The 23,473-nt window shown below is 41.7% G+C and overlaps 1 protein-coding gene across 1 annotated transcript in view; it reads right to left on the bottom strand.

Annotated features, from left to right (window-relative positions):
• Window positions 1–23,473, bottom strand: part of frmd3 (FERM domain containing 3) — a 190,354-nt gene that overhangs the window by 158,238 nt on the left and 8,643 nt on the right. The window lies entirely within an intron of this gene.

The following is a 23,473-nucleotide window of genomic DNA, read 5'->3' as shown; positions in this document are numbered from 1 at the left end:
CACCTGCCTTCACTGCTCAGACCTCTGAGTATGGGAGTTAGGATGTTATGTTGAGGTTGTACAGAACGCTGATGAGGCCTTTTCTTCACTACTGTGTTGCCCTGTTATAAAAAGGATATTATTAAGCTGGAGAGGCAGCAGAGTATTGACTTTTAAGGAGAGGCTAGATAGGCTGGGACTTTTTTCACTGGATCGTAGGAGGTTGAGGGGTGACGTTATAGAGTTTAATAAAATCATGAGGGGTATAGATAACCAGAATGGCAGGTGCCTTTCCCGAGGGTAGGGGATTTCAAGACTAGGGGGCATAATTTTAAGGTGAGAGGAGAAAAATTTAAAAAAGACATGAGGATCAATTTTTAGTAAACAGAGAGTGGTTTAAGAACATAAGAACATAAGAACTAGGAGCAGAAGTAGGCTGTCTGGCCCTTCGAGCCTGCTTCGCCATTCAATAAGATCATGGCTGATCTTTTCGTGGACTCAGATCCAATTACCCGCGTTCTCACCGTATCCCTTAATTCCTCTATTGTTCAAAAAAAAATTTACTTTTTTTTAAAAACGTTTACTGAAGTAGCGTCAACTACTTCACTGGGCAAGGAATTCCATAGATTAACAACCCTCTGGGTGAAGAAGTTCCTTCTCAATTCAGTCCTAAATCTGCTCCCTCTAATCTTGAGGCTATGCCCTCTTGTCCTAGCTTCACCTGCCAGTGGAAACATCCTCTCTACTTCTATCTTATCTAATCCCTTCATAATTTTATATGTTTCTATAAGATCCCCCCTCAATCTTCTGAATTCCAATGAATATAATCCCAATCTACTCAGTCTCTCCTCATAAGCCAACCCCCTCAACTCTGGAATCAACCTAGTGAACCTTCTTTGCACCCCCTCCAGCGCCAATACATCCTTTCTCAAGTAAGGAGACCAAAACTGCACACAGTAATCCAGGTGTGGCCTCACCAACACCTTGTACAGCTGCAACGTAACCTCTCTGCTTTTAATTTCAATCCCTTTAGCAATGAAGGACAAAATTCCATTTGCCTTCCTAATTACTTGTTGTACCTGCAGACCTACCTTCTGTGATTCATGCACAAGGACACCCAGGTCCCTCTGCATAGCAGCATGCTGCAACTTTTTACCATTCAAGTAATAATCCTTTTTACTATTACTCCTACCAAAATGTATGACTTCACATTTATTTACATTGTATTCCATCTGCCAGACCTTTGCCCACTCACTCAATGTATCTATGTTTGTGTGTGGAATGAACTTTTAAAGGAAGTGGTGGATGTAGGTACAGTTACAATGTTGAAAATACATTTGGATTTGAATAAGAAATTGAATAAGAAATGTTTGGACAGATATGGGCCAAAAGTAGGCAGATGGGACTAGTTTAGTTTACGATAATGGTCAGCATGGACTGGTTGGACCAAAGGGTCTGTTTCCATGCTGTATGACTTTACAACTCTTGTGGGGTCCACCCACATGGCAGTGAAACCTACAGGTAGTTGCTTACCTCAAAATGTAGGTGCTACAGCTGTAGAGAGGATGTATCCCCATGCTTGAAGTCGATAACAGGGGGCATGGTCTCAGAATAGGGGCAGGTCATTTAGCCCTAAAATGAGGAGGAATTTCTTCTGTCAAAGTTGTAAATCTTTGGAACTCTACCCCAGCATGCTGTGGAAGGTAGTCATTAGGCATGTTTAAGATAGAGATCAATAGATTTCTAGATTCCAGTGACATCAGAGGATATGCAGGTAACTTGGAAAAATGACAATTAAGTAGATGGTTAGCCATGATGTAGCATGGCAGAGCAAACTCAAGGAGCTGATTGATTGCTCCTGCTCCCATATTCCTATGTGCTTTAAATTGAGTGACTGCATGACTGGAAATATATAATTGAATGGAAGCTTAGAAACTGAACATGGCATGTGACTCAGTGGTTAGCACAACAGTAGGGACCCGGGTTCAATTCCACTCTTGGGCAACTGTTTGTGTGGAGCTTGCATGTTCTCTGTGTCTGCATGGATTTCCTTTGGGTGCTCTAGTTTCTTCATACAATTCAAAGATGTGCGGGTTAGGTCGATTGGCTGTGCTAAATTGTCCATAGTGTCCAGGACATGCAGACTAGGTGGATTAGCCAGAGAAAATGCAGGGCTATAGGAATGGGGTGGGTCTGGGTGGAATGCTCTTCAGAGGGTTGATGTGAACTTGATGGGCTGAATGTCCTCTTTCCACTCTGTAGGGATTCTATGAAACATGGCAAAATCAACTTCTTACATACTGAAGCCCCTTCCAAGATATTTAAGGTGACTGAGGTTATAAGTTGGCATCTCACCACTGGAATACATAGACCGTCAATGTATTAGTATTAATATCTTCTCATTCCTTCCATCCATTCTTGTTTTGACGTGAAAAGGAAATATCAATAACAGCGTTAAAGGACTAGTTTATGTTGTCAGCTGTGAAGAAGTTCAACTGTCATTACCGGTTAGTAGGTCCCAAAATGACTCAGAATATGCAGTGTGTGTTAGTTTAGCTCTCAAAAGCATACTAACTCTATCAGGTACATGTTACACTTATGAAACATGCTTTTAACACCCATTAGATGTCTGTGAACGAGTTTTTCCTGTTTCTTCCCTCCACTCCCACTCAAAACAACCAGACCATATCATGTTCCAATATTTTTGATTTCTAACAGATTATCTTTATTCTATTGTTCACACATGTTCTGGGCCAATATAATAAAACAAAGAACTGCTGATGCTGGAAGCCTAAAACAAAAGCAGAAATTTCCAAAGTTCTGAAGGGTCACTGGACTCAACACGTTAACTCTGCTTTGGCTCCACAGATACTACCAGATGTACTGAGTTTCTCCAGGGATTTCTAAATTTTGTTCTGGACCAATACTTTGTTTCTTTAAGACCACCATCACCACTCCCTCTGCCTTTTGTACCATTATTATGAAGAAAATGTTCCCATGAGGGAAGGCGATGGCCTGGTAGTATTATCGCTAGACCACTAATCCAGAAACATAGCTAATATTCTGGGGACACAGGTTTGAATCCTGCCACAGCAGATCGTGGAATTTGGATTCAATAAAAAAAAATCTGGAATTAAGAATCTGCTGATGACCATGAAATCATTCTCAATTGTCGGAAAAACCAATTTGGTTCACTAATCTCCTTCAGGAAGGGAAATCTGGCCATCCTCACCTGGTCTGGCCTATATGTGACTCCAGACCCACAACAATGTGGTTGACTCTCAGCTGCCCAGCAAGCCATTCAATTGTACCAATCACTACAAATCTCTCAAAGAAATGAAATCGGATGGATCACCTGGCATTGACCTAGGCAATGGTCAAGACAACGGCAGAAACATGCCCTATTGACCCTGCAAAGTCCTCCTCACTAACATCTGGAGGCCAGTGCCAAAATTGGAAGAGCTGTCTCACAGACTAGTCAAGCAACAGCCTGACATAGTCATACTCACGGAATCATACCTCACAGACAATGTCCCATACACCACCATCACCACCCCTGGATATATCCTGTCCCAGCACAGGGAGTTGCCCTGGGAAACGTCAACATTGACTCTGGACCCAATGAAGTCTCATGGCTTCAGGTTAAACATGAGCAAGGAAACTTCCTGCTGATTACCATGTACCACCCTCCCTCAGTTAATGAATCAGTACTCCACCATGTTAAACAACACTTAGAGGAAGCACTGAGGATAGCAATGCACAAAATGTACTCTGGATGGGGGATTTCAAGGTCCACTACCAAGACTGGGTTGGCAGCAGCACTACAGATCGAGCTGGTTGGGTTCTAAAGAACATAGCTGCTGGGCTGGGTCTGCACCAGGTGGTGAGAGAACCAACAAGAGGGAAAAACATACTTGATCTCATCCTTACCAATCTACCAGTTGCAGATGCATCTATCCATGACTGTATTGGTAAGAGTGACCATTGCACAGTCTTTACGGAGACAAAGTCTGGCCTTCACATTGAGAATAACCTCCATCGTGTTGTGTGGCACTATCACTGTTCTAAATGGGACAGACTTCAAACAGATCTAGCAACTCAAGACTGGGCATTCATGAGGCATTGTGTGCCATTAACAGCAGCAGAATTGTGCTCTACCACAATCTTTCCCCTAATGGCCCAGCATATCCCCCACTTAACCATTACTATCAAGCCAGGGGATCAACCCTGGTTCAATGGAGAGTGCAGGAGGGCATGCCAGGAGCAGCACTAGGCATTCCTGAAGGTGGCATGTCAATTTAGTGAAGCCACCAAACAGGACTACTTGCACGCCAAACAGTATAAGCAGCAAGTGATAGACAGAGCTAAGCAATCCCACAACCAAGGCATCAGATATAAGCTCTGCAATCCTGCCACATCCAGTTGTGAATGGTGGTGGACAATTAAACAACTCACTGGAGGAGGAGGATCCACAAATATCCCCATCCTCGATGATGGAAGAGACCAGCACATCAGTATGAAGCATTCGCAGCAATCTTCAACCAGAAGTGCCTAGTAGATGATCTATCTCGACCTCCTCCACTGTTTCCCAAAATTACAAATACCAGTCTTCAAGGCAATTCGATTCACTCTATGTGATATCAAGTGATGGTTGGAGACACTGGATACTACAAAGGCTACAGGCCCAGACAATATTCCAGCAATAGTACTGAACACATGTGCTCCAGAACTTGCTGCTCCCCTAGCCAAGCTATTCCAGTACAGTTACAACACTGGCATTTAGCCAACAATATTGAAAAGTGCCCAGGCATATCCTATACATAGAAGCAGGGCAAATCCAACCAGGCCAATTACCGTCCCATCAGTCTTCCTTTGATGACACCTTCATCACTTTACTGATGATCAAAAGTGATGAAAGGTGTCATCAACAGTGGTATCGAGCAACAGCTGCTCAGCAATAACTTTCTCAATGACGCCTAGTTTGGGATCTGCCAGGACCACTGAGCTCCTGACCTCATTACAGCCCTGTGTCAAACATGGACAAAGGAGCTGAATTCCACAGGTGAGGTGCGAGTGACAGCAATTGACATCAAGGCTGCATCTGACCAAGTGTGGCATCAAGGAGCCCTGACAATACTGGAATCAATGCGTACCAGGAGCAAACTCGCCAGTGGTTGGAGTCATACCTGACATATAGGAAGATAGTTATGGTTGTTGGAGGTCAGTTATCTCAGCTCCAGGACATCTCTTCAGGAGTTCCTCAGGGTTGTGTCCTAGGCCCAAACATCTTCAGCTGCTTCATCAAATGACCTTCCCTCCAGAAGTGATGATGTTCGCTGACGACTGCAAAACATTCAGCACCATTCTTGAGCCCTCAGATGCTGAAGCAGTCCATGTTCAAATGCAACAAGATCTGGACAATATCCAAGCTTGTGCTGACAAGTGGCAAGTAACATTCATGCCACACATGTGCCAGGCTACGATCATCACCAATAAGAGACAATCTAACCACTGCCCCTTTACATTCAATGGTGTTACCATCATTAAATCCCCTGCTATCAACATCCCGGGGGTTATCACTGACCAGAAACTCAACTGGATTCACCACATAAACTCAGTGGCTACAACAGAAGGTCTGAGGCTAGGAATACTGCGGTGAGTAACTCACCTCCTGACTCTCCAAGCCTGTCCACCATCTACAAGGCACAAGTCAGGAGTGTGATGGAATACTCTCCTCTTGCCTGGATGAGTGCAGCCCTAACAACACCCAACAAATTTAATGCCATCCAGAACAAAGCAGCCCGCTTGATTGGCACTACATCCACAAGCATTCACCCCCTCCAGCACCGACAGTCAGTAGCAGCAATGTGTACAATCTATAAGATGCAGTGCAGGAATTCATCAAAGATCTTCAGACAATTCCTTCCGAACCCATGACCACTTCCATCTAGAAGGACAAGTGCAGCAGACATGGAAATATATTGCTGTTCCTTCACTGTCACTAGGTCAGAATCCTGGAATTCCCTCCCTAATGGCATGGTGGGTCAACCCACAGCAGGTGTATTGCAGCGGTTCAAGAAGGGAGCTCATCACCACCTTCTCAACAGCAACTAGGGATGGGCAATAAATGCTCGCCAGCCAGTGACGCCCACATCCTACAGATGAATATTTTAAAAACTTAACAAAGGATCGAGAATGAGGGGAATTAAAAGTAATTAATAAAATAAGCAAAAGTGGTGAGAAAATAGCATTTTCACTGCCTGAGTTGGTGGAAGCAGGTTCAATGAGACCATCAAAAGAGAATTATATTGTTATTTGAAAAGGAATGACATGCAGTGCTAGAAAAGAAAGGATAATTTATGATACTCATTTGGCCTCCTCTTGTGCTGTAATAATTCTGTGATCTATGACACCTTTAATCTCTCCTGCAACATTAACCAATATCTGACCTCTTCTGTTGCTCCACTTATTCTCTCCACATATGTGGAAGGATAACAAAAGTTAACATTTCACGTCAACAACATTTCATCAGGTCACAAGTGAACCGACCAGTGGTGTTTGACCTAAATGATTAACTTTTTCTGTCCCTACCTGAGCATTTCCAACATTTTCCATTTTTATGACTGAAATCTAAATTCACATACCAAGTTCAGCTGTATGAGCTGCAGCTAAGTTCCATTTACAATTAATCTTTCCATTGCTTTAGTAGCAAAAACACCAGATCCTGGAAAGTAAATAATTGCATTCTAAGAAAAAAAATTATAGCAAATCAAAACAACTGAACTCCAATAACAAATTAATTGTAATCTAAATTCCCCAAATATACAGATAGTATTCATTTAAGTAATTGGTTGATTTCAGAACTTCGATGCTTTGATAGGGAGTTGGAATTTCATTCAAGATAATTAATTGTTCCTTACACATAACATCAGTGTAAATATTGCTGTAGCAGATTCAGTAATTAGACCAGTGTTGACAATTGACCAATTAACCTGGCTCAGTACTGAATATGAAGGCTTTTCACCGGAAGCTGGGATTCTTCCCAATTAACTCAAACAAAGTCTTTTTAATCAACCTGTTCAGAATGTTATGGCACACCACAGGAGCAGGTGAAATTTGCACCAAGGACTTCCAAGGTGGGGGTCTGTGCCACAGGACCCCAAAAATTTTGATCTCACAAGCCAGGTTTCATTCTGGGATCTGGCTTGTCCAGTATTACCATCACTGGGGTTATAATAACATGTTATGGCACACCACCTTGGCTATCACATCCTGACAGTGGATTTGAAACCAGAAGCAGGAACACTACCACTGCATCATAAAACCCTCCAAATAAATCTGTGTGAAAATTGTAATGAGCAGGGTTATACTGGCTAAACAAGAAATGAAGAGCTCACCAACTAGGATGTATAGTTATCGCTGGCCTGACTCCAACAGTACTCCTTTCAATATTTATGAGATCCCAAGGCTTAGATTTTGCCAGTCTACACCCAAAATATCTGAATTTCAATAAACCAGATATTCTTCTGCCAGGGTAAGCATATCAGGCTAATCAAAAGGCATGATATAGATTTTTCAGAAAGATGGCCTACTTTCAGTAACTCTTGCTGTAGCATTGTGAGAGCAGCTCTGAGAAAATAATGAAAATAAAAATAATGGTGAACATTTCAAAATTGGACAGTGATTTTTAGCTGTTCCTATGTTTAAAGAAATCTTACTTCACTTTAAATGAAGCCTCTACATCTCCCCAAAGACATATTTCAGATAAAAGAAAGCATCAGAAATGTTCAATCACCAAACTTCTCAACTAAAATAATGATAATATTTCTAAACATCAAATATCAAGACTTATTTTGAAAATGTCCTAATTGCTCCGTTGTCTTTTTTTAAACTACAAAGACAGCCACCCAACTGATGGCTTGGCACAGCAGAGAGCAAAGAATAAGTTATTTTCAGATGATCTTTGTTCAACTGTTCTTTGATCTTTGTTTTCTCTCTTTTTCCAGATCCTTACAGCTAGATCTACATAGATTTTCACACAATGACATGAATAGTTCATCACTCTCTTTAGCTGCTGCTGTTCACTACCTTAGTCAGGTAACATTGGAAATGACAAAGAGTTGCAAGTTTGATCTTCCCTTAGTTTGTTTCCCATCTTCCTCTTGTGATAATAGTTTTAATAGTATAGTAATTTGTTCTAAGTCTAGCTAATACTAACTGATATCATATAATGAATGGTATTGTATCAAGCTTGGATTGAGTGCTAGCAGTTCATCAGTAAGAAGAGTTCAGAATATCATTAAAGAGAGTCAAATTTCTTTTTTGCACAAGCCTAATTTTGATTCTAGTTAGAATTTAAAACTGTAAGTTAAATGCTAAGCATTTTGAAACAACCGGTTCAGACATATTGTAACATGTTTCTGTCTCAAGCGGGACATGACCCTCAATCTTCCAGCCCACATACATGGATATTATAATTGTGCCACAACAGCCCAACAGCTTAAATTGTAAAGTAGCTTGCCTGCAGCAGAGTTTTAACAAGGTCCTACAGTGGAAGAACACTTGGGTTGAGTTAATTAAAGAAGCAGCTGAAACAGGTTCCCTCTGTAACTGCGTCAGCTAGGCTTTTGAACTGGGAACATAGAAAAATAGCCAAGATCTGCAACTTAATACCAGAGTGTGAGTTAAGCAGATCGTTGTGAGTTAGTGATTAAGTGAGTTCGGGGAGGAAGGGAAAGAAGTGCTTCTTTGTTTTGCTAACTTTACAGCCTCCAGGAATTGGTTCTTTTTCTGCTATAGGAATAAAAGCTGGTTATTTGGTGAATGCCTGGTAAGTGTCAAAGATTTATTCTAGTCCTAAGGCTCAGATTAATGTAATAACTGGTGGCAGGTTTAATAACACACATTTAAAAAGCAAGTATATTACTGAATAATATAATTAAATTGTTATGACAAACACATGAAAGAAAGTAAGACAGATGATGTGTCAGAGCTCCTAGACGACAGTGTGATCCAAAGCAAATACATCTATGGTAAGTGTTTGAAGTTTAAACTTTATGAGCTTAGAGTTCAGCTAAGAGTACATGAGCTAGAAGCTGAAATAAAGATACATGCATCAGACAGGGGGAAAAATTCCTGGATTATGTGTAACAGGAGGCAGTCACACCCCTCATGACTGGCTCTTCTGATTTGGTCAGTGTTCAGAGAGAGTGTAACTGTGAGGAAAGTCGGTAAGGGCATCTAGGAGACAGGAAAGAAGCAGCCTCAGCCTTTCCAATTGCCCAACAGGTTTGAGGAGAAGAATATAAGGTTCTTTCAGAGGAGAGTGGGGGCTGCAGGATGGATGAACAAACTGGTACAAGAAACCATTAAGGGGAGATAGTGGTAGAGGTAGTGGGGGACAATTTACTGAGGGGAATATCTGCAGCAAAGATTGTCAGTCCAGATAGCTTTGTTGCCTACCAGTGCCAGGGTTCAGGATATCTGCTCAGGGCTAGATAGCAACTTACAATGAAATAGGGAGGATCGAGTCATTATGGTCTTTGCAGGTAGCAACAACATAGGCAAAGATAACAAATATAGAGGATCTGTATTGTCAGTTTGAGGAGCTAAACACAAATTAAGATGCAGCACCTGAATTATTACCTGGGCCATCTGTAAATTGACAGAACAGATCAGAGGCCAGGAATCATACAGTGAGTATTGCACCTCCTGGCTCCCCAAAGTCTGTCCACTACCTACAAGGCATAACATAGAACAGAACATAGAACAGTACAGCACAGTACAGGCCCTTCGGCCCACGTTGTTGTGCTGAACTATTATCCTACTCTAAGATCAAACTACCCTGCATACCCTACATTTTACTATCATCCATGTGCCTATCCAAGATGTCCCTAAATGTCCCTAATGTATCTGACTCCACTACTACCGTCGGCAGCACATTCCACGCACCCACTACTCTCTGTGTAAAGAACTTACATCTGACATCTCCCCTATACTTTCCTCCAAACACCTTAAAATTATGCCCCCTCATAATAGTCATTTCCACCCTGGGAAAAAGTCTCTGGCTATCCACTCTATCTACACCTCTTATCATCGTGTACATCTCTATCAAGTCACCTCTCATCCTTCTTCACTCCAATGAGAAAAGTCCTAGCTCCCTCAATCTTTCCTCATAAGACCTGCCCTCCAGTCCAGGCAGCATCCTGATAAATCTCCTCTGCACCCTCTCTAAAGCTTCCACATCTTTCCTATAATGAGGCGACCAGAAGCGAACACAATATTCGAAGTGTGGTCTAACCAGGGTTTTAAAGAGCTGCAGCGTAACCGCACAGCTTATAAACTCAGTTCTCCTGCCAATGAAAGCCAACACACCATATGCCTTCTTAATAATCCTATCAACTTGGGTAGCAACTTTGAGGGATCTATGGACGTGGACCCCAAGATCCCTCTGTTCCTCCACACTGCCAAGAATCCTGCCATTAATCTTGTATTCTGCATTCAAATTCGACCTTCCAAAATGAATCACTTTTCACACTTTTCCAGGTTGAATTCCATCTGCCACTTCTTTGCCCAGCTCTGCATCCTGTCAATGTCCCGTTGCACCTATAACAGCCCTCCACACTATCCACAACTCCACCAACCTTCGTGTCATCAGCAAATTTACTAACACACATTTCCACTTCCTCATCCAAGTCATTTACAAAGTTATAACAATGTGCCAATATCAAATGGACTGCAGCACTTCAAGAAGGCAGTTCACCACTACCTTCTTAAGGACTAAGAGGTAATGTCCAGCCAGCAACACCTGCACCAATGAATGAATCTAAAAAGGCAAAAGAGAAAGGAATTAATAGAGGAAATGATAAACGACCTGTGACTGAAAGGGACAGAAAGCACAAATCTAAGAGTGAAGCAGCAGATAAAACTAGAGGATATAAAAAGAAAGAATCTTTAGAACTCCAGAAGTTACTTGTAGGTGCGACGTATACATCCCACTACAGTAGTCATCTGGTAGGACGAAGCATAAAGGAAGAAATCATGGGAGGTTGTCAGAAAGGCATAGTTGTAATAATGGAAAAATTTAGTTTACATCTGAGGTGTAATCTTCACAGCCCCTGAACAACACCAGTATTGGTGAGACAATTGAGAAAATAAGGTGAGATCAGCAGAAAGGAGATTTTCTATTCTGAATGGCAAGACAAGAATCTCGCTGGTGAGCAGCAAGAGGCCTGTATGCATCATTTGAATACATTAGCATCCAATTATTACCAAATCTTGACTCATTGATGTACAGTTTCCTATTCTCCCACCTGCCAAATAGAGATTAGATGGCGATAAATCCTGAAATGAAACTCAGAGCAGGTAGCTCGTGACTCCAGCTCACTGCTAGCTCCTCCAGGCCTGTATTCTAAGATAGCAGTCAACAACATCTCGTGGCACTATTCATGGGCAGCCAGTCCAGGGATTTAAAATAAGTCAGTTCGGAAAGTGCACAGAGATCAGTCAGGGATCTGATTAGTCATCAGTCAGGGCTAGAATATAAGATTAATTAATGATCATAGTGAAGCAGCCCTTAAGTAGTATTGACTTTTAGATTCAATTTAAGGTAGAAAGAAGTTGAGTAGATACTACCTTTTAAATAAAAACATAAATAAGGTAATTATGAGGGCCCAAAAGCAGAGCTAACTGATGCAAATTGGCAAACAGGATCAGTCCATACAGATGCAATGGCAGATATTTTAAAGGAATATTTCAGAATATACAGAATAGATCTACTCAAACAAGTAAGAAAAATTCCAAGGGACAGATCCATAATCCTTGGTTATAAAGAAATGTTAAAGATAGTATCCAACTAAAAAAAATCATATAATTCTGCAAAAACAGGGGCCACATCAGAAGATTATACAGAATATTAAAAAAAGCAAATGACTAAAAATTAATGACGGAAAAGCTAGATATGAGACAAAGCAAGCCAGAAATATAAAAATAGATAATAAGAATTCCTATAAATACTTTAAAACAAGTTAACAAAGTGACTGTTGGTCCCAAAGAAAGTCAATCTAGAGAACTGATAAGCGAAATAAAGAGATGGTGGATAAATTGAAAAGATATTTTGTATCTCAAAACTGAAGACTGACACAAGTAACATCCCACCAGCAACTACAAATTAAGAAATGGAAGGGAATTGTTGAAGCTGCAGGCTGACAAGATGCTGCGTCCTGATGGCCTTCAAACCAGGCTATCAAAAGCATTGGCTAGTGACATGGTTGTTGCATTGCTTTTAGTCTTCCCAAAAACCTTATGAGTCAGGAAACTCCCATTTGATTGGATGGTAATTGTAATGGCTTTATTCAAGAAGGGAGACAGAAATCGAGAAACTACAGGCCAATCCGCTTAACATCCATCTTAGGAAAAAATATTAGAAGATATTATTAAAGACAATATGGCAGGATACTTAAATAAGGCCATGATAAGTAGGCAAAGTTAACATGGTTTTGTGAAAGGAAAATCATGCAAGACTAATCTATTGGAATTTTTTGAGGAAGTGACATATGCTGTGGATAAAAGGGAACCTTTACCTCATTGAACTTTGATTTCCAGAAGGCATTTGATTAAGTGCCACATCAAGGTTACTGAGGAAAGGAAAAACTTATGGTATAAGGGGTAACATGTTGGCATGGACTGAAGATTGGCTGGATAATAGTAAGGAGAGAATAGGTAATGGATCATAGAAACATAGACCCTGCACAGGTGTAACAAGACTTCCCTGTTGTAAACATAGATGCATAGAAAACAGGAGGAGTAAACCATTCAGCCCTTCAAACCTAATCCATTCAATATGACCATGGCCATACATCCATTTCAATATCCTATTCCCACTTTGCCCCATTCTCTTTACCCCTAAGAATTATATCTATGCCTCTCTTGAAAACTTTCAATGTTTTGGCCTCAACCATTTTCTATGACAGAATTTCACAGGCTTGCCACTCTCTGGGTGAAGAAATTTCCCAACTCTAAATGGCCTATCCTGTATCCTTACACTGTGACACCTGATTCTGGACTTCCTGGTCATCAGAAACATCTTTCTGGCATTTACCCTGTCTACTCCTGTTTGAATTTTATAGGATTCTATGAGATACCCTCTCAGTTCTTTACAAGTTTGCAAGTGGCATTACCACAGCGATCAATGCTGGGGCTTCTCAACTGTTTACAATTGATATAAATGACAGAGATGAAGCATCAGAGGTGTGGTTGTCAAATTTGCTGATGACGCAAAGATAGGTGAGAAAGCAAGTTGTGAAGTTATACAATCAGATCAGCTATCCTGCTCCTGGTTTATGTTAAGATTAACATGGGGTCTTTTTAAAAACAATAATACAATGTCAGTGAAATGCAGCTCTCTACAAATTACTTGGAGCAGTGGTGATCTGTCTACGTTGATGCTCTCTGTAGGTTCAAGATTTAGACACAATCTCAACTCTTGTTTCCCAAAAGCAGAAGTTCAGCCCATGATGTCCTATTATTCAGGCTGCATTTATCTTATACCTTGAACAGAATGTAATGTCCCAAATCAAATCAGAGTAAAATTATTAACTGTAAATTAATACCAAGTCAAAAGAGAAGATATCATCATAGGTGATCAGAAACTTGATCAAAAGATGAATTTTAAGGAGCATATTAAAGGACGAGAAAGGTGGAGAAGCAAACAGGCTCAGGAAAGCTCAGGACTTAGATAGCTGAAGGCATATTGTGATTGTGAAGCTATTAAAATCACCAATCAGCAACAGACCAGAAGTGGAAGAGTGCAGAAATCTCTGAGAGTTGTAGGGGCGGGGCAAATTGCAGAAATAAGGAGAATGAGACTGTGGAAAAATTGAAAACTATCTTCCCAGCCCCTTGAACAACTTTAGTAATGGTGTCAGAGATAGTAAGAACTGCTGATGCTGGAGTCTGAGATAACACAGTGTGGAGCTGGAGGAACACAGCAGACTAGGCAGCACCAGAAGAGCAGGAAAGCCTACAACCCAATGGTCTCAATGTGTACTGTACTAGTTTTAAAATCTCCCCACCCCCAGCCTCATCCCATGACCAACACTCCCTCTCATCCCTGCCTCCTTGACCTGTCCGTCTTCTCTCTCACTTATCCGTTCCTCCCACCTCACTGACCAATCCCGACCACTACCTACCTGCACTCACCTATCACCGTCCCACCTACATTCCCCAGCCTGAACCCCACCTCTCTATTTATTTCAGAGCCCACTTCCCCTCCCCCATTTGTGAAGAAGGGTCCCGACCCGAAACGTCAGCTTTCCTGCTCCTCTGATGCTGTCTGGTCTGCTGTGTTCCTCCAGCTCCACACTTCAGTAATGGTGTGTTAGTTGGGGAAATATGCAAGATCGGAAGAGAGATTCTCCATGTCAAGGGAAAAAGTCTGATTCCACAACCAAGTTTTGAACAGTGAGGTGACAATCTCATTAGCACATGGTGACAGGCCTAATTGCATGCAACTGTATGTCATTAGTATCGAATCTCACCTCTTTGATGTGCATTTTCTAAATCTTCCACATGCAGGTTTGAAACTAAACTGCAGACCTTGATGCTGAATTTCCTCCAAGGCACCTCAATTAAGACAAACAGTTTCTCTTTATTGAATTCTGCCTTCTTCCAGAAATTGTCTGTCTTCTACCTGGAGCTAATCAAGCTTTGCGACATGGATGTTTGTGGTCCCTGAGAAGTCAGCTCATAAAGGATCAAAGTCTTCCTTTAAAACAGTACAGCACAAGAACAGGCCCTTTGACCCGCCATATCTGTGTGAACCATGATGCCACTCTAAACTAACACATGGTCAGTATCCCTCTATTTCCCTATTAAAAACTGAAAGAACTGCAGATGCTATAAATCAGGAACAAAAAGAGAAGTTGCTGGAAAAGCTCAGCAGGTCTGGCAGCATCTGTGAAAAAAAAATCAAGAGTTAATGTTTCTGGTCCAGTGATCCTTCCTCAGAATTGTCTTTCTCCCTCTATTTCCTGTCTGTTCATGCGGCTGTCTAAATGCCTCTCAAACTTAGTAACATCTGCTTCTAGAAACTTCCTTCACAATGCACTCCAGGCACCTACACCCTCTGTAAAATATCTTCCTTCCATATCTCCTTTAAACATTTCCCCCTCATCTTAAACCTATGCCCCGTAGTATTTCACATTTCATCCTGGGGAAACGACTCCAACTATCCACCCTATCTATGCGTCTCATAATTCTTTACACTTCTATCAGGCCTCCCCTCAGCTTCCAATGCTCAAGTGAAAACAATCCAAATTTGTCCAACCTCTCTTTATAGTTAATACATTCCAATCTAGGCAACATCCTGATAAACCTCTTTTGCACCCTCTCCATAGCCTCCACATCCTTCCTACAGTGTGGCAACCAGAACTGCACATAGTACTCCAAATGTGGCCTAACTGAAGTCTTATACAGCTGCAACATGATTTGCCAACTTACATGCTCAATGCCCTGACCAATGTCTTCTTTACCATCTCATCCACTTGTATTGCCACTTGCAGAGAACTATGGATTTGGATCCCAAGATCCTTCTGTATATCATTGCTGCTAAGGATCCTGTTATTTATTGTATACCTTCCTCTTGCATTTGACCTCCCAAAATATATCACCTCACACTTGTCCGGACTAAATTCCATCTGCCATTTCTCTGCCCAACATTCCAACCGATCGATATCCTGCTGTATCCTTTGATAACCTCCCTCACTATCCACAACTCCACTAACTTTCATGTCATCTGCAAACATACTAATCAAGCCACCTACATTTTCATTCAAATCATTTATTTATTTAGTACAAACAACAGAGGTCCCAACACTGATCCTTGCAGAACACCACTGGTCACAGATCTTACATCAGAAAAACGCCTCTCAACAGCTACCTTCTGTCTTCTATGACGAAGTGAATTTTATATCCAAGTTACCAACTCACTGTGGATGCCATGTGGCTTAATCTTCTGGACCAGCTTAACATGAGGGACCTTGTCAAATGCTTTAATAATGACGACATAGACAACATCTACTGCCCTACCCTCATCAATCACCTTTATCACGTCCTCAAAACACTCAATCAAGTTTGCGAGCAAGACCTTCTCTGCATACAGCCATGCTGACTATCCCTAATAAGTCCATTCTTTTCCAAATGCAAGTAAATTCTGTCCCTAAGAATCTTCTCCTATAATTTCCCCCAAAACTGAGAAAGGCTCACTGGCCTATAATTCCCTGGATTGTCCCTATTTCCCTTCTTAAACAAAGGAACAATATTGGCTGAAACAAAAATAAAAATTGCTGGAGAAACTCAGCAGGTCTGGCACCTCTGCAGGAAGAAAGCAGAGTTAATGTTTCAAGTCCAGTGAATCTCCATCAGAACTGTTCTGATTCCTGGTTCCCATCCCCCTGGCATACTAGCTTAAACTTTCCTGAGCGGCACTAGTAAACCTCCCTGCAAGGATATTGGTGCTCTTCCAGTTTGGGTGCGACCCGTCCTTCTTGTACAGGTCCATCTGCCCTGGGGGAGATTCCAATGATCCAGATATCTGAAACTTTCCCTCCTACACCAGCTCTTTCGCCATGCATTCAACTATATTACCTTCCTATTTCTGGCCTCACTAGCATGTGGCAGAGGAAGTAATCCCAAAATTACAACCTTAGAGGTCCTGCTTTTCAACTTCCTACTTAACTACCCAAATTCCCACTACAGGACCTCATCTTTCTTTCTGCCTATGTCGTTAGTAACAATATGGGCCAAGACCACTGCTTGTTCATTCCGCACCTTTAGAATATCCTTTGCCCGCTCACTAAACATCTTTCACACTGCCACCAAGAATGCAACAAATCATATAAAAACTGAAAGAACTGCAGATGCTGTAAATCGTAAACAAAAGCAGAAGTTGCTGCAAAAGCTTAGCAGGTCTGGCAGCATCTGTGAAGAAAAATCAGAGTTAACGTTTCAGGTCCGGTGACACTTCTTCAGAACTTCTGAGGAACATTCTGAGGAAGGGTCACCGGACCCAAAACATTAACTCTGACTTCTCTTCACAGATGTTGCCAGACCTGCTGAGCTTTTCCAGCAACTTCTGTTTTTGTGTATGCAACAAACTATCCTGGAGTCTCATTCATGGTCACAGAAACACCTACCTGTGACCATTACTGTTTAGTCCCCCATCACTGCCACTTGCTTAAACTTCGACCCTCCCTACTGTACAACAGAGCCAATCATGGTACCGCTGACCTAGCTGCTACTGTTGATTTCCCCTAGGAGGCAGTATCCCCTCCAGACAGTATCCAGAATGGTATACCTGTTTGACAGGTGAATGACCACAGGGGGCTCCTGCATTGCCTGCCCATGCTTCCAGATGATCATCCAATACTTTTCTATCTGAAAAGCCTTTACCTCTGATGTGACCAGCTCGCTAGAAGTGTTATTCACAATGTTCTCAGCTTCATAGACCACATAATGAGTCCATCCACAGTTCCAGCCACGCTGTGCTGTCAATCAAGGACTGCAGATACATGCATACATTGTCACCATGGACACTGTAAGTGTCACTAATTTCCACATATTGCAACAGCAGCATTCCACAGGGGTGAGTTCTCCTGCCACTGTGAACCTTACCAACTACAGACAATAATGTAGGCACCAATTTCACAATCTTACCCACAACTTACCAAATCAAATTTCTCACTTTCGCTCTCTATTTCCTAACAAACTACAAACCACAAAAATAAGTACTTTATGCTCTATCTCCCTCCAGACACAACTCACTCAGTCTCTAGACCTAGTTCCTGAACAGTCAATCCTACATCATCTCCAGAGCTCTGCCTCTGAATTCAGCCAGATTCTGGATTCTGTCCTCCGGGAGCTGCTAGTCAAGAACAGGGTTCTCTATCAGTAGGGTTTTAGGTGGCTAATGAAGGATAGGGCTTGGGATGCTGGGTTTACCAACCTTGGGGCTATGTTGGAAAATTTGACGCTGGATAGTGCTGACACATTTAACCCTTAGGGTGTCAGACAACATCTGCTACTTGGCCAAAATCATACAAAGGCTGATGACTATAATACTCAACCCTGAAAATGCATAGGGGCTCGAGGCGGCTCAGGTGTTCAATGAGCTTCCAGAGAAAGTTACCCCGATTTGTCCGGAATTTGACACTGACCCTGAGTACCAAACCCTCCCTCAGGATCCCACACCCAACAATTTGAACCACTGAGGAAATTCCCTTCAAAATAGCATGGATGAGTTTCCTGCATGGTCTGCAGATAAACACTTTCCATTCCCTTGTTCTTTGTCCACTGCCTGGAAAACCCTTGGCATGTCACTGTATCTTCTTGTGGTGAAGATCTCCTGTGAGGTATGGAGGTCCTCCCTCTTTACACTGGGGCTCTAAGGTGGAGAGTGTCGCATGCAGCAGTCCCATGCAATAAAATGATAAGTCAGTTCAGTGGGTGCCATCTTGGAGGAAAGTGTTCCACATTTATCTGGATTGTTTTTGGTTGCAGCCCCTATTTAGTTTTTTTTAATTAAATGACTGCATTTGTTTTAAATTGTACTTCAGCTCTACACTCCTTATCAATCAAGATGGCCATAAACAGGCCCAGGCACTGAAATGCAATAAAGATGGTGACAATTCCTGACATGAAAAACAGAGTGGATAGCCAGTGGACAGCTCACCACTTGCTCCTCGAAGCCTCCAACTTCGCCAGCAGTCACTAACATCTCAGATATGCTCAATAGGCAGTAACTGCCTGTATCCACCCCACTGGCTGCTGATATACCTCTACATAAAGAAGCTGAAGGCTCCTTCAGAAAGCCCAGAGTCTATTGTCCTCAATACCATTTCCTCCAGATGAATGAGGCACAGTGTCGCCACAGACTGCAGATATCCCAGGTCACTGTCACAGAAATATGTTACCTGTGGAAGTGGGACCTGTGACTGGAGGCGTTGGTATTCATCCTACCTCAGATGCCACTGAGGTGACAGCCACCCTAAATGTTTATGCAACTAGCTGTTCCCAAGAATCCACTGGGCCTCTGTGTGGGATCTCTCAACCCTTAACACATAAATATTTCAAAATGCAAATTGTGCCAGGTCACACCACTTCATTTCATTTCCCCATGATGAGAGCAGTGCTGCAGCTCAGGCAGTCAGCTATGCCACAAAGCTGGTTGCCCTCAAGTCTAGAATAGCACAGCCTTTACACAAGTCATGTTGAGAACACTACATCATAAAGCAGCTGACTGCATCACCAGAAAGGGATTCTATTTCATCAATGTACGATTCATTTGTGATCACTGGTACATCTTAGAAGTCTGTGCCAAATACCCTATGATGCCTATCCTCACAAAGTCTCAGGTACTGCCTTATTTCAAGGGCTGGATGCCTTACACTGACGGTTACTGCGAGACAAGGGATACCCTCTTCAACTATCGAAGGTTACTCTGTTATGCAACCACATAACAGGCTGAGTATAATTCAATGTACCCCATTCTTCAACCAGGTCCATACTGGACCAGACAACAGATGAAAACACTGATGCCTGGGATGATCTGTTGGGGATTTTGGGGAGAAGGGGGAAACCTTGAGTACACTCCAGACAGAACATGCCGCATAATCCTGGAATGCTAGGCTCTGCACAACTGGCACAATCAAAGAGGAGATATGATAGATGCTGGAGAGCTCAGAGAGTGGCAGCAATCTTCTGAGTCGGAAGATGAGGACATCAAGCTGGAGGAATACCACCTTCTAAATGATAGAGTGCTGCAGTGTCAGGCACAACAACAGGACTTAATTGACACCCAGTTCCAACAGATATGAGCTAGATGCAGTGATCATTCATTGACTGCGAGTGTGCTGTTTATCAAAAGCTGAGCAGTTTGTCCCTGTTCCGAGAAGTAGGTGGAGCTTTTCTTTAAATTTTCTTCGCCTTTGCTTTTCTTGAATAAAAATTGAACATTTTCAATTGTTTGCCACTTTCTAGTGTGTAATGCTCCCACATTGAACAATGAGAAAATGTTGCTACACTGGGTGTTAGAGAAAGAGTAGCACTACCTTGGACAGAGTTCTAAAATTGGATGACACCACAAATAGGTAACTTGAGTAGCTTGGTTTTCACAGGAGCTGTTGCAATGAATGTCGATCAGACAAGTGATGGTGCAAAAAAGCAAATGTATTTGTGAACGTGAGCTTGTATTTGCAACAAAGTGTCAGCCATGCAATCTATGTGACCTCATAAATGTTTTTTACTTCTCTCCTACAACAAGTACTGTGAAGAACTACTTCTAGCTGGCAGCAATTGACCTGGCACACAGCAGGGCTTTGGAAATGGCACAGGCACCAGGAATCCAGAGAGGTCCCAGCAGGGGTGAATACTTCCGGCATTGTTGAGTGCACAATAGCATGAGAAGGGTGCCATGAAGGCATTGGTAATGGGGTGAGATGCAAAGAACTGTGTGAGAGAATTTGCTAGAGGTCATAGAGAGTAACCCTCCACGCAAGCCCCTGAAATGGACACAGCCAATTTCTGGTAAAATTCAACCCAGAGTGTCTGCATCTCTTTATTTGTGCCTAACCTGTATTCTGTGAAGACTGCTCCATTTAACTCCTCCAAAGTAAATGAGATTGTGAAAAGTTGGCAATACAGTGAGAGAGCGTGGGGGAAGAGCAAGAGAGCGAGCCAATCATATTTCCTTTGCAAGCCAATAGTTACACTGTTTTTGTTATCTGATGACAACACTGTAAAATTTGATGAGTTCACGTGGCAAATGCTGTGATTTGTTTGTTTCTCAGTTAAGTTGTAAATCAGACTTTTTTTAAAATGTTAAGTACCACCAGGTACCTGAATTGTGAAATACCATCTTTCTTCACTTCTCTGAACACATAGAGTCAGATGGTCCTCCATGTGATAATATGGCTATTTTGCCAATTCTCATTAACCCATTTTGACAGTATTTTTCTCATTTAAATTGCTTTTCTTTCTCAAAACAATCAGGATATATCACATGATACACATCTGTCAATCGCTGCTAGAATTGGTGGAGGCTGCCATAGTACTCTTAAACTAATGAACTATAATAATCGCTAGTAAATAATTAAGAATTGCAATACAGTTTGATCTTTGAGAAACCCAGGATGAATTTCATGCAAGATATACGAAAAATAAGTTTCTTGGCTAACAGAAAGGCCATCACACAAGATTAGATTACAAGCACTCTGAACATAAACCATCTCCTGATGCCAAGGGCAACAAAGGAACAAAACTCAGATCTGAAATGTGTTTATTTTCCAAATCAAGACACTACTAGGATGATTCATCTTGGACTGAATGCAGTACCAGCTACTGATAGGAACTTTACTGTATACATTGAGTCTAATTGAATTTTTAAATCAGCCAGTGAAATATTTGTTAATGAAACAGGGCTTTTGTCATACATCTCAATACAGCAGTTATTGGTTCAGTCATTACAGTCCGTTGGATTACCACAATGCAAGATTTCCATCATAGTTTTACCATAATGCAAAACAGTGTTATGAAGAAAAATAATTGCAGTACAATTCTAGATAGAGCTGTTCCTTCAGCAACTACTGCTTTAATTAGAGAAAAAAGACATTATTCACTGTGGTCAAAGCTCAGTTGCTAGCCCAATCTCCCAACTGAGAAATGAAGCATAGCCCACGACAGCCAACAGAGATGGTGGAAACACTATATGGATCCTGCAACATTTTTTTTGCCTTTTTGCCTTAAAAAGATACACACTCCACTTTTTCTGTGATTCAACAAATTTGCCCAGTTAATAACTAAGTTGGATTAACCAAGTAAACCAATGTGAAACTTGGTCACTGCTGCATTAGTTGATGTAACCAAGGACAGCAATACAGGCATAGAACTTGACCTCATTTACCACAGGTTAGGGAATTTAAAAAAGGGATAGAGTTCTTGTTTCTAACTAACAAGCTGTAGCTCTAATTGAATATGCAGGTGTATATAATCATATCAGCAAAAGGCAGAATCTAGTTGAATTGAGATGCTGCGCACAAATAACTGGCCAACACTCACTCAATGAATACACCAAAGTATAAGTATATTTAAACAGTAATCAAGTTCACAATTGGAGGGCTTTCATGGTACAGTGGTAGTGTCCCTACCTCTGGGCCAGAAGACCTGGATTCAAGTCCCACCTGCTCCAGTATGTTTTGTAACATGTCTGAATAGTTGATTTAAAAAAATACTTTAACTTCACTTTTTTTTTTAATGTGAGAGCTTTATTTCAGTTAGCCATACTCCAGAAAACTCATGTCCCAAGTACTGGCCTCTCCAACATTGAGAAAACCAATTCACACCCAATTAAACCCTTAACTTAGTTATCCATCATCTGTTCCTTTGTTCCATTAGGTGTTGTTTACTATGTAATCAACCTGTTCAGAGGTGTTATTACACATATCTGGAGCAGGTGGAACTTGAGCCTTGGTCTACCTGGTGCAGAAGTAGGGACACTAACCCTGAGTGCAACAGCTCTTTCATTTAGTCATAAGTATGCCTTGCTTTGTTGATATGAGAACAACATATCAACAAGCAGCAAACATCTCACCAAGGAAAGAATCAACATCTTCAGAACAGAAGTGGGGATGGGCAAGTTTTGGGGGGGGGGGGGGAGCGTTGAGGAAGAGGATGGGAATTAAATTAGAAAACAAAAACACACTATTGTATAAATATATTAAGCTAATTATGTTGTATTCTGAACACACGCAGGATTTATAAATGTCCTAGCTGCACTGAGTGACAAATGACACATTATCTGGTTAGAAGCCAAAATTGTACATTGGATTTCAGCTCCCAGGAAGAAAACTGAGAGAGGTTGACAACAGCCTCCTGCCCATGGGATCTCCAAGAGATGACAAAACAGATTTTAATCAAAATTCCTTATTCACTTTCTGCCTGCCAGCTGCCCTCCAGTAAGAAAAAGATTGCTAGCTGACATTCGGAAGGTCACAATCAGAAAGCATAAATAGCATCGAATGGCAAGAAGATAAATAGCACTTTTGATCGCATCCCTTCCCCTACCTCAGTGACAGAACAGAATTCTGTGGTCCTCACTTTCCACATCACCAGCGTTGGCATTCAAAGGTAGGTCTTCCACCATTTCCACCACCTCCAGCATAATGCCACTAAACAGGTATTCCCCTTTTCTGTCAGCATTCCATCGGAGCTGCCCCTTCTGCAACTCCTTAAACTATTCCTCCATTAACCCAAAACATTATTCCGCACCCCAACGTTTTACCATGCAATTGTACAAGGTGTAACACTTTACCTCTTCTTTCCTCACAGTCCGAAGCCTCACACACCCCTTCCTGGTGAAGCAGCATTTTAAATGTACTTTTTCCAATCTAGACTACTGCAACCACTGTTCAAAATGTGGTCACCTCCACAGTGGGGAGACTAA

The sequence above is a fragment of the Rhincodon typus genome, chromosome 3 (genome assembly GCF_021869965.1).
Source record: "Rhincodon typus isolate 14 chromosome 3, sRhiTyp1.1, whole genome shotgun sequence".
Classification (NCBI taxonomy): Eukaryota; Metazoa; Chordata; class Chondrichthyes; order Orectolobiformes; family Rhincodontidae; genus Rhincodon; species Rhincodon typus.
Note: the sequence above shows the minus strand (reverse complement) of the source record. Positions and strands in the feature narration are given on the sequence as shown.